At 37.2% G+C, this 13,307-nt stretch overlaps 1 non-coding gene across 1 annotated transcript; it reads right to left on the reverse strand.

The window, feature by feature from the left end:
* Positions 1-5,037: 5,037 nt before the first annotated feature.
* On the reverse strand, positions 5,038-5,144 carry LOC128282215 (small nucleolar RNA R71). The gene has a single exon (XR_008272429.1). It is a non-coding gene; the product is annotated as a small nucleolar RNA R71 (small nucleolar RNA).
* Positions 5,145-13,307: the final 8,163 nt, after the last annotated feature.

The raw sequence follows: 13,307 nt of genomic DNA on the forward strand, positions 1-13,307 counted from the left end.
CCCAGTCGAACGAGTAATTTCAGAATTTTTACCGAGACCCAAAACTTGTTCCACCATTTTAGCTCTTTCAACCAGATCTACACACTCAGTTATTCTATGAGATACTAATTGTACCCTTAATTCATCGCGCAAGCCCTGTAGAAATCATTTACAACTATCAGTCTCAGTCGGTACAAATTCAGATGCATACCTACTAAGTCTCAAGAATTCTCGTTCGAAGTCCACCACTGACATCTCACCTTGTTTAAGCATAAAAAATTCTTGGTTTTTGTCTTCTATATACAGTTCTCCGTCATACTTTTTTTTTGAAATTCTTTCTGAAAGAATTCCCAACTTATTTGTTCTGTCGGTATATGTCAAATCACTGATTCCCACCATACATAGGCTTCCCCTTGTAATAATGAAAAAGCACATAATAAACTCTTCCTGGGTACATTCAGGTTGTTGTAGGATTCTTTTTATTGATTCCATCCAATTTTCAGCAATTGATGGATCAACTCCTTTTAGACCCAAAAATTTTGTGGCACCGTACTTACATAATTTTGTGATCAGAGCTCATCATGTAGTAGGAGCAGATGCCGGAGCTGCAACACCCCCTACTCGTGTCTAACGTTGAGACAGGATACGAGGCATTACCGGACTTAAACGCAAACAATCATGCAATCCAAGCTATAAAATTTCATTCCAAATTAAAACCAATCAAATATATTCATAGTGTCCCTATTATGGGCTTACGAGGCCTATAACATACATTTAAAATGGTCCGGGACTAAACAGAGAACTTTGAAAAGTTCTGAGAAAACTTAGAAATTTTTCTCATAAAACAAGGTCACACGCCTGTGTGGACACAAGGGCACGCCCTTATGTCATCAACATGCCCGTGTCCTTAGGCCGTGTAACTCTCTGTTTATGACATCAGCACACAATTTGAACCACACAGCCAGGTCACACCCCCATGTCACCAAGCTATGTCCCTCACAACAGTCTTATCTTAGCCCGTGTAGCCAACACTTAAACTAGTTTTTCAAGCCTTCATGTTACCCATAATCCCTTACAACTTAATACACATCATAATCACAATTCATAGTAGCATTTTAATGATTAAAACACTCTTTATTGTGACACAACATGACATTTTCAAGGTATCATACACGTTTTACATATTCTCACATTATACTGAATCTAGGCATACCATATCTCATTCATTTGACCAAGCCAAATACTTTACCACTTATTCTCTTATACCATGATTATCAACTTATCCATCAAGCATTCACATTCAAGGCATTATTATCTCACTTGCCATATTATATCTTAAACATGGTCATGATCACTTCGAATGGTCGTGAAGCATTCATCACATATGCATGTCACAACACCGGTCATGTATAGCCAACCATCATGTTTACATTATTTCATCATAAACATTATAACATAGCATGGATAGATAGATTTACAAACCATACTCAATATGAGCCACACCCTATGGCCATATACAAATAAATGAAAATAAGTCAATACATTTGGCCAAATCATAGAACACATACCATAAAAACTAATCCTTATACATGCCACTCACATGAAACTTTTCAACCTATGTATCAATATCCCAAGGTGATAGCTTGGTAGTGTGATGTTGTCTCCAACATTCTCCAACCCCGAGCTAACCTGACAACACTAAAAGAAATAGAAAGGAGGGAGTAAGCTTTACGCTTAGTAAGCTCGCATGAAAATAATAAGCAATGAATTAATATGCTATTTCAATTTCTCTCTATTTATTCAAAATCCAGTCAAGTTGTTTTCTTAAGGCACAAACACTAAATCATTTATATCTAGAGCTACAGAACTCCAAATTAAGATCCGTTAATTTTCCTTAAGACTAAACTAATATATCTTCTTACCATAAAATTTTCAGAATTTTTGGTCTAGCCAATAAGCACAGTTTATTCTTTAAAGTTACCCCTATTTTGCTATCTGGCAATTCCGACCTCTCTTCACTATGAATTAATTATATCATAGTACGGGACTCAGGTGATGCTCTCATATATTTCCTTTGAAAATAGACTCATTAAGGATTTTAAGCATATAATTTATAACTCATAATAAGTTTTTTAAAATTTTTAAAGATTTTAAAAATTAAGATGAGGGAGTCCGAGATCATTCTGACCCTGTTTCACAAAAATTCAAAAATCTCATCATATGAGATTCCTTTTCTTACACCATTTCCTTTATCTGAAACTAAACTCAATAAGATTTAATTTAATGTTTTACTTAGCCTTTAACTCAATTTCCACTATTTTTGGTGGATTTTCAAAGTCAAGCCGCTAGTATTGTACTAATCTGTCTTAGTGCAACATGATGATAACCATCACAAATTTGTCATAGAAATTATTCTCATAAATACCACTCATTCATTTGCACTCTTATCATAAGTCCATTTCATTTCACATGGCAAACACATGCTCATCGGTTTTGAGTACGTACTTGTGCTATCTCTTAGCACAACCACTCATCTAAACATGATAATCATCTACATCATACTAGTATCATCTAAGCATAGATGAGTTTATCATTTCAAGTGTTTCCGTTCCATTTCTCATATTAATTCCCATTAAATTCCTTAGAATCTTAATGGATACCACATTTATCGTCAAGTCATGCAAGTGATCATTTCAAGTACGCACTCCCGCGAGCCTCACTCATTACGGCGGGATTACCAGTTCAGGCTAAATCCCCCGTATCATAACACACAAAGTGTTGTCAGGATTACCAGTCCAAGTTAAATCCCTTACAATGACATACACTTTCATAAATTCGGATTCTGAATTAACAGTCCAGGCTAAATTTAGTCCTTAATTAGATTACTCATCCGGACTAAATCCTTAATGTACACATATTCTTCGGGAGGCTCGATCACTTGAGGAACACCTATCTGGGCTAGATCATTTCTATATTGAGATAAACGGATTACCTGTTGATAAACCATAAATTATACATATTTTTACCCCATGTTTAATGTATTTTATAGATGATTTCCCATTAGAATTGGTGAATTCGATGCTCCTTATGCTTTAATTTCATGTTTTATACTTAGGAGAGCATAGGAGAGCGAAAGGAAAGAGAAACGGGCCAAAAATGGAGAAAATGGGCCAAAGTATGAAATCAACACGGCCTGACTTCCTCACACGGGCAGACTACATAGCCGTGTCAATTTTCCAGGCTCGAGCACAGCTTGAAGTAATCGAACACGGGCGTGTACCACGGGCGTGTCCCTGCCGAGCCCAAGGGCTTCTAGGCATTCCAAAGCCTATAAATACACCCTAGAGAAGGAAGAAAAGGGGAGACGGAGAAGGGGGAGTAAGGAATTACTCCAAGGAAGCCGATTGATCCATCTCAGAAGCCGGATTCATCATTAAGACTGAAGATCTCTCCTCAATTTCCCTTTAGGAGTTTTGGGTTTTCTTTATGTTTTGTATTCTTTATTCTTCTGAGATGTTTTCTTATTTAGTTATGAACTAAAACCCCTAAATACCTAAGGGGAATGAAACCTAAGATGAATCTTGTTATTATTTTTTAATCGTATGATAAATATTTAACTTGTTCTTAATTATGTGTTCTTAATTCTTGTTTTGATATCCCAGGATACTGATTCAAGACATGCTCTTATTCAGAGGAGGAATAGACCCTGTCTAAGAGTACATTTGTCATCATTAAGCAGAGTTGATTGAACGTCTAAACATAGGGTGACAAAATTTTGTCGGATTAGGGTGAAACCTAATAAGGGGATCCATAGATCGAGTTAATGCAACCCTAGAGTGTTAATTAGAGAAAAGTCTCGGTTATTCAATCTAGGGATTAGAAGTTTTTTTTTTTTTGAAATAACTAGGGATTAGAAGTTATTAGTCTTGAATAGGGACAATAACATAACTTAGGGATCTCTACGGAACAAGTTGAATGAATAAATCGTCCGATTCGGAGCTAGAATAACAAGTAAAGTCTAGGTGGATTTTTCCTTAGGTATTGTCTTAATTCAATTGATGTTTCCCAAAAGCAATTCCCCAATTCTTTTCTCTGTGCGTTCTTAGTTTAGATAATTAGTTAATTAAAACAAAACCTCTTTATTCTTAGGCTAGATAATAAAAAAATAGTCATTACTAGTACTTTTAGTTCCTTTGGGTTCGACAATCTGGTCTTGCTAAAACTATACTACTGTTCGATAGGTACACTTGCCTACATCGCAATAATAGTTAGTTTAAGAACGAGTAATTATAAATATTTAAAACCTAACACGAAATCACGCGATCAAGTTTTTGGTGCCGTTATCCGGGAACTAAGATATTAGGAACGCTCAATTTTTATTACTTTAGCCATTTATTTTTCTTGCAATTTAATTTTATATTACAATTATTATTGCTTACTTATTTACTTTTTTTCCTTCTCTTGGCAGGTTTTTATAGTTTATGACTAGAAGAAACCCGTCAGGACCATTACTTTTTGACAAAGAAATCAATCGATCGTACAGTTTGTAGAAACCAAAGAGAAATAAGGCAAAGCTTAAGATACACGGAGAACGAGCAAGAAGACGATTCTCAACCCCCAACTGAAGAGATGGCTAAAAACCAAGGCAATCAGCTACCTCCTGCAATTGCGGTTAATCAAAATCCTGCTCCACGCACTATGTATGATTATGCAAAACCTTCTTTAACAGGAACTGAACCGAGCATAGTTAGACCTACTGTAGCTGCAAATACTTTTGAATTAAAACCTAACACTATTCAAATGATACAAGAATTTGTTCAGTTTGATGGTTTGCAGGATGAGGATCCCAACGCTCATTTAGCCAACTTCATAGAACTATCCGATACATTTAAAATTAATGGCAATTCTGATGATGCCATACGTCTTCGGTTGTTTCCCTTTTCATTGAGGAACAAAGCTAAACAATGGTTGAACTCGTTACCATGAGGGTCAATTAATACTTGGGAACAAATGACCGAAAAATCCTTACTAAAATATTTTCTGCCGGCTAACACGGCTAAATTACGTAATGATATCTCTTCTTTTGTGCAGATGGATTTAGAAACCCTCCACGATTCATGGGAGAGATACAAGGACTTACTGCGAAGGTGCCCTCACCATGGGTTACCGCTTTGGCTCCAAGTTCAAACATTTTACAATAGTCTGAATCATTCGACTCGGCAAATGGTTGACGCAGCTATTGGCGGAACCATCATTAATAAAACACCTAAAGATGCCTATGAGTTTATTGAGGAGATGTTACTGAATAACTATCAGTGGCAAGTCAACGAAAATAGCCGGTGTTTATAACGTCGATTCGGTCACCATGCTGTCAAATCAGGTAGAACTCTTGAATAAAAAAATTGATGGTTTTCTTAGTTCTTCACAGGTTCACCCAGTAATGCAGTGCGAAGCAAGTAGCGGTAGAACAAGCCATGCGGAATATCAACCTTATACCCATAACATGGATAACGAGCAACTAAACTACATGGGTAATAATCCTCGACCTCAAAAAAATCCATTTAGTAACACTTACAATACAGGTTGGAGGAACCATCCCAATTTTTCGTGGAGAGGCCAAGGAAATCAAAGACCACAACATCCTCCAGGTTTTCAGCAACCACCCTACCAACAGGAAAAGAAGCCGAACCTAGAAGAGATGCTCTTAAAGTTTATATCAGTGTCAAAAACTCATTTCTAAAACACCGATATAGCACTTAAGAATCAACAAGCGTCGATCCAAGGGCTCGAAACTCAGATAGGCCAGCTTTCCAAACTAATCTCTGAACGACCACAAGGTAGTTTACCAAGGAATACTAAACCCAACCCAAAGGAATAGCTCAACGCGATTAATATTCAAAATGAAGAAGGATTTGTGGAGCCTGAACCAGAACTGCGGTAAAAAACTGTGGCAAGTACAGGTTAAGGTGAGGTAGATCAAAATACAAACAAATCAGTAAATGTCGAATATAAACCTCGTGTACCATACCCCAACGCCACAAGGAAAGACCGCTCAGATGAACAATTTGGTAAATTCCTTAAACTCTTAAAAAAATTACATATTAACTTATCGTTTATTGAAGCTCTATTGTAGATGCCAAGCGTAATGAAATTCTTAAAAGAGCTTTTAGCAAATAAGCAGAAGTTGGACGAGGCGTCGCATGTGGAGCTAAACGCAGTGTGCTCAGCTATTCTGAAAAATAAGCTACAGCATAAACTAAAAGATCCAGGGAGTTTTACGATTCCTTGCTTAATTGGTAGTTTAGATGTTAATAATGCATTAGCTGATTTATAGCTGATTTAGGGGCTAGTATCAACATCATGCCTTTTAAAATGTTCAAGCAAATAGGTCTCGGGAAACCCAAATAGACTAGGATGAGCATTCAATTAGCAGATAAAACTATAAGATTTCCTAGGGGTATTATTGAAGATGTGCTAGTCAAAATCGATAAATTTATTTTTCCCGTTGACTTCATTGTTTTAGACATAGAGGAGGATAGCAATACTCCTTTAATCCTAGGAAGACCCTTTTTAGCAACTGCTAAAACAATTATTGATGTTGGCACAGGTGAGCTCACGCTTCGCGTAGGGGACGAAACACTCACCCTTCAAGTTCGCAATTCTGACAACACATCGGAAATTGAAAGTGATCGTCTAAACCATTCTATTAAAACTGACCACATGATACAACCCACTTTGCAAGAGTTAAGTCTGAAGGAAGTACATGAGCCACTCTCAAACAATAGTAGAGGTTCTATTTATGAAGAACAAATGCTGCAAATAGAGGAGCTAGATGAATGGTGAACACATAAACCGAGAACACACGATAAACAGAAACTACGCCAGAACGAGCCCGATACCTCTCCAAATCAACTTAAGGTTGGTGATAAAGTCTTATTAGATGTCGCAAATCCCTACATTGTCACTACCACACCAAATGAGGAAACCCTCTTACGGTACTCAGTATTTTTCCATTTGGTACAGTGGAGGTGAGGTGAGTCATCCCAAGTTTGGCACTTTTAAGGTAAACAACACCTGATTAAAACCTTATTTTGATGAGATTGATAGCAGGAATGAGGAGTATAAACTCCTTAAACCACCATGACCATTCACTGGAGAGGTAAGTCGAGCTTAGACTATAAATAAGCGCTTCTCGGGAGGCAACCCGAGCACTAACAATATTAATTTCTTTAAATTTTGGTATTTAACTCCTAACTTACTAATAGAAATCTTGAATACAAGTGTTTTCACAGAGACACGGCCAAGCACACGGGCGTGCTTAAAGCCGTACGAAAACAGGTTAAGGATTTCCCCAACACGGGCTACGATAAAATGCCACAGCCGTGCGACATGGCCGTGGTCAAGCCTACCAAGACAACATGGGCGTGCGACACGCCCGTGTAGAAGACCCATGGTTGAACCTGTTAAAACAGCACGGGCGTGTGACACATCCGTGTCTAACACCCGTGGTCGAACCTGTTAGATTGACACAGGCGTGGGGCTTGTACACACGGGTGTGGGAGAAGCGAATGAAACTAGACACGGTCGTGTGACATGGCCGTGTGAACCTACACGCCCGAGGAACATAGGCGTGTACTAAATGTCAGACGCGCCCAATTTTGAAATTCGCAAATCACACAGGCTGAAATTGGGGAACACGGGGGTGTGCCCTGGCTGTGTGGCCCAAAATCTATAAATACCCTACACTATTCACTTTCTTTCCCATTCAAAAAAACCCTAACCCTAGCCGTTGCAACTCCACATGGCCTCCCTGCTACGCCCGTGCGCTGCTTCCCACTTTATTTTTTACGCTCAATCTCTTTCCCTTAGTGTTTGTTTACTCCTTTCACTTCAATTTTACTTATTTCTAATGCTTATTATCAACATAATCTTCATATCTTTTGAACTATTTTTCATTTTTCTATCATTTAATTTGCATTCTTAGGTTAGTTATCATACATTTTGTGTTAAATCAAGTTATTAGGAACACCTCATACCCATGACATTACTATGTTTATTCTCATGCTATTACCATGCCAATGTATATCATTTAATTTACATCACACATTCCGTGTTCAATTGAAATTAGGAAAACCTCATACCCATTACATTTCTATTCTCATTCTCATTGTTATTGTGGTTTAGTTTGCTTTATATTAATAGTATTGGCTGAAATAATTAGTTCCAAATTCATGCCTTTTATTTTTTCAAATTTGTTTACCTATTATTATTATTCTTTATATTATAGGCTTGTGATGTCGTCTCCACAAGGAAAGAAAACCGTCGTACCTGCTTCAAAGAAGAGGAAGGGAGCGTCCTCTTCTGCGGGTCCAACCGCGAAAATTCGTCACCTTCTCCTACAGTTCCCCCGAGGGCTCTAGGAAGAACTGTTCCAAATATTTCAGGCCCGACCTTTAATTGTTGGTCGCTGCATCGTCTAGGCTGCTGTAGAACAAGTTTAGTTGGCTGATTCGATTTGAGCCCTCTGAACCACCGACCCTTGGGAGCTATTCTTTGGGATTATCGAGCCAACATACCTTGAGCTCACGATGGAACTATGCACAACATTCTATCTTTAGACCGTAATGACGAACTAAAATGATCCCAGCACGGTTCAATTTCGCCTAGGTGGATTAATCCGCCAACTAAGCGTCCTAGAGTTTGGTGCTGCACTAGGCTTTTATACAGAGGAGTTCAAGGAGGAGAATGAACTACATGCTCTCAGTCGCCACATACATTTCTCTCCCTCGAAGTACTGGCACACTTTGGCCCCTGGCGTGGCCTCCTACAATCCTAGCTGCTCCAAGGCATCAGTTCTCCCACCATCTCTGAGGTACTTACACGTTATTTTAACTCACACGGTTACAGGGAGGCGAGAGAGCACTGGTGTTGTCAACACCCACGATGCCTACTTCTTATGGTGCATGTCGCACAGGCACGTCATCGACCTTGCCTATTTCATCACCCTCGTAATTTAGCACCAAACAGAGCGGCATAAGAAGGGAGTCATCTCCATTGGCTCTTACGTGACTTAGCTGGTGCAACACTTCGGACTCCTCAACACCGTGGCCCAAGAATCATCCCTCACCTTCATCGGCTAGATATCTCCACAAGGCATCTCGAGCATACTTAGCATGAGGATGATCGAGAGGCGCCGAGGAACCTACCCTCCCCAGTATCATCTCGCCCAATCTACTGAAGAGGAGGCCTATGAGGACATTCCTGATGATGTCCCCCCACAGCACAAGGGCCCACCGACTCAGCCACCACCACCCTCTCGTCCAGTTCATGCGGTGACTTCATACGCTGACATCTCTGAGCGCCTCACTCGATTCGAGCAATAGTGTTTTCAACGATTTGACAACATTGATGCTACTCTATAGCAGATTTGTCAGCACCTCCACATCTCATCGCCAGTCCCACCTCGCGAACCATCCGACGATGAAGATGTTTAAAAACATTTATTTATTATTTTATATTTTTAATTTTTATTAAAACTACTTTTATTATAGATTGTTTCCCCAAGTCTAGGTATTACTTTGAATTGGAATTCACAAGTTTTAACATCAAAAAGCCATAATTTTTGTGAGATTTTTGAGCTTTTGAGCATCTATTAGTTCTTTCATGCTCACTTTCATCATTGCTTTGAGTGCGTTAGTATTGAACTGTTATTCTAGAACTTGCTTGATTATGCATGTCGAGACCACACTATTTGATTTGATATGTCAAAATCATTAAGGCACTTAAGATTAACCCACTCATGCCATGAAAAGCCTACCTTTACGATTAACCCATAGTAAACCCCCTTGACCCTAACAAGTCATTTCTTATACTACCCTTAATATTAACCTTTAACCCATTATTGTTGAAATCCCTTAAATTAATCACTATTTTTGTCTAGATTTAAGTTAAATGGATTGCTTAGCTATGTTTTGTTCTTAATAGTTAGTCCATATTATTTAACTTGTTCTTAAAAAAAAAACTATGTATATATATCAGTAATTCCATATTCTGAGAAGAAGCTCTGTTGTACGCAAGTAATGATTAACTCTTTTTCTAGTTAGGTAATTTGTCAATTCAATCTTGATTTTAACCCTTTCTTTCATCTTGTGACCACACCCCCTAACCAAGCCGCATTACAACCCTCTAAAGACCTTTTGATTAATGTATCATCTTAAATTATAGTGGTGGAGATTTGATTTTCATGCAAGCCTATGGTAATGACTTTTCATTATTAACTATTGAGTGCTTCATTTATTGTCCTTAAACACCTCGAGTGATTTGAGTGAATCTTTAGTGAGGATGTAAAACTCTGTGATATTCTGAATCAAAAGGTAATTACTCAGATGAGGAGAGACACCTATGTTTGCATGATTAAATACTCAACTCAGAATGTTTGAAACTTTTATGTTCTTTTAGTTGAATTCTCAATGTATGATTACTTATGGATTAATGTGAGATATTATCAATAGAAATTATAAGTTGAGAAGAATTTATTTTGATTATGAGTTGAGAATTTTTCTTGAGGAAAAGCAAATGCTTAAGCGTGGGGGTATTTGATAAACCATAAATTATACATATTTTTACCCCATGTTTAATTTATTTTATGGATGATTTCCCATTAGAATTGGTGAATTCGATGCTCTTAATGCTTTAATTTCATGTTTTATACTTAGGAGAGCATAGGAGAGCGAAAGGAACGAGAAACAGGCCAAAAACGGAGAAAATAGGCCAAAGTACGAAATCAACACGGCCTAGACTTCCTCACACGGGCAGACCACACAGCCGTGTCAATTTAGCAGGCTCGAGCACGGCCTGAAGAAATCAAACACGGGCATGTGCCACGGGCATGTCCCTACCGAACCAAGTTGAGTCCAATTCGAAAAAGGCTAATTTTGAGGGCTTCTAGGCATTCCAAAGCCTATAAATACACCCTAGAGAAGGAAGAAAAGAGGAGACGGAGAAGGGGAAGTAAGGAATTACTCTAAAGAAGCCGATTGATCCATCTCAGAACCCGGATTCATCATCAAGACTGAAGATCTCTCCTCAATTTCCCTTCAGAAGTTTTAGGTTTTTTTTTATGTTTTGTATTCTTTATTCTTCTGAGATGTTTTCTTATTTAGTTATGAACTAAAACCCCTAAATACCTAAGGGGAATGAAACCTAAGACGGATCTTGTTATTATTTTCTAATCGTATGATAAATATTTAACTTGTTCTTAATTATGTGTTCTTAATTCTTATTTTGATATCCTAGGATACTGATTCAAGACATGCTCTTATTCAGAGGAGGAATAGACCCTGTCTAAGAGTACATTTGTCATAATTAAGCGGAGTTGATTGCGCGCTTAGACATAGGGTGACAAATTTTTTCCGGATTAGGGTGAAACCTAATAAGGGGATCCATAGATCAAGTTAATGCAACCCTAGAGTGTTAATTAAAGAAAAGTCTCGGTTATTCAATCTAGGGATTAGACGTTATTAGTCTTGAATAGGGATAATAACATAACTTAGGGATTTCTATGGAACAAGTTGAATGAATAAATCGTTCGATTCGGAGCCAGAATAACAAGTAAAGTCTAGGTGGATTTTTCCTTAGGTATTGTCTTAAGTCAATCGGTTTTTCCCAAAAACAATTCCCAATTCTTTTCTCTATGCGTTCTTAGTTTAGATAATTAGTTAATTAAAACAAAACCTTTTTATTCTTAGGCTAGATAATAAAAAGACAGTCATTACTAATACTTTTAGTTCCTTTGGGTTGGACAATCCGGTCTTGCTAAAACTATAATACTGTTCGATAGGTACACTTGCCTACATCGCAAAAAATAGTTAGTTTAAGAACGAGTAATTATAAATATTTAAAACCTATCATGAAATCACACGATCACCCGTCTGGGCTAAATCCTTTTCTGCAACACATGCAAGATCTCATGTCATGTAAACAATGGTTTATCCATCGGACATCCCTTTTCATTCAACCGGGATTTTCTCTTTTCATCAAGTATATCAATATGCATAGATGATCATGCAATGTACATTCAATTCAACACATTTTCATGTTTATTTGGGCATTAGTCCATACAACCAAAAATAACATATCATCTAGTTTTCATACAAACTTATTCATTTAATTTAAAATGTCAATTTCCATCAAATGTCCATTAACGTCAAATTCAATACAATCATAGCAAGATATATTTCATGTATAACAATAATAACATGAATAATATGCTTATTAAATCACGCGAACTTACCTCAAATACAAAAACGACAAAGTTACCATTTTAATCCATAACCTTGTATTTTCCCGATTTAAGCCCTCGATTTCCTTGATCTATAATTTCAAATATAGACTATTTAGGAATCACATTGTTCAAGTTGACCCAAAAATCATAGTTTTGAAAATTTATAATTTTACCCCAAAACTTTCACATATTTGCAATTTAGTCCCTAGGCTTGTAAAATGAAATGTGTTTAATTTCTTGATTACCCAAGTGTAGCCGAACCATATTCAATCTTATGGCAGCCCACATTTCTCATTAAAATAGATTTTTAGTTACCTATTTTACACCTTTTTAAGTTTAGTCCTTTTTAGCTTTTTCATGAAAAATCACTTAGTAAAAGGTGTTAAATACATTTCAATCTTTCATATTATACCATTAAAAATAAAAATACTAGCATGTCATGCATGGGTAAATTATTAATTACCTCAAAATAATGGTAGAAACGAGTAGAGCATGTTACCGGGATTTTAAAAATACAAAGAACGTTAAAAACGAGGCTCGGGATCACTTACTATTGAGCTTGAAAGCTTGGAAACCCTAGCCATGGCTCCCCTCTTGATTCACACGGCCATGGGAGGAAGATGGGCACATTTGGCTTTTAATTTTTGTCTTTTAATTCATTTTACCCCTAAATGACCAAAATGTCCTTTTTACCATTCTTTCAAATTTTACCCTTCCAAGCCCATTTTTGTCCAAATTGTTAGAACTTGGTAAAATTACTCTTTAAGGACCTCTAATTAATATTCCAATTCAATTTCATGCTAATTGCTTCTAGAACACAAGTTTTACAAATTATTCGATTTAGTCCTTAAAGTCTAGTTGAGCACTTTTCCAATAAAATTACCTCATGAAATTTTCTGTAGCACCCCAAACCCGGCCCAGAAGTTATGGCCGGATCCGGCATGCCACATCAAAAACGTAAAAAAAAATTTCCATTCTAAGTCCAGAAAATCGTACTTGATGTTCAAAAGATTAATTCATTAAGGGTTAAGGTGAATGGAAGTCG

Source organism: Gossypium arboreum, chromosome 1, assembly GCF_025698485.1.
Source record: "Gossypium arboreum isolate Shixiya-1 chromosome 1, ASM2569848v2, whole genome shotgun sequence".
Classification (NCBI taxonomy): domain Eukaryota; kingdom Viridiplantae; phylum Streptophyta; class Magnoliopsida; order Malvales; family Malvaceae; genus Gossypium; species Gossypium arboreum.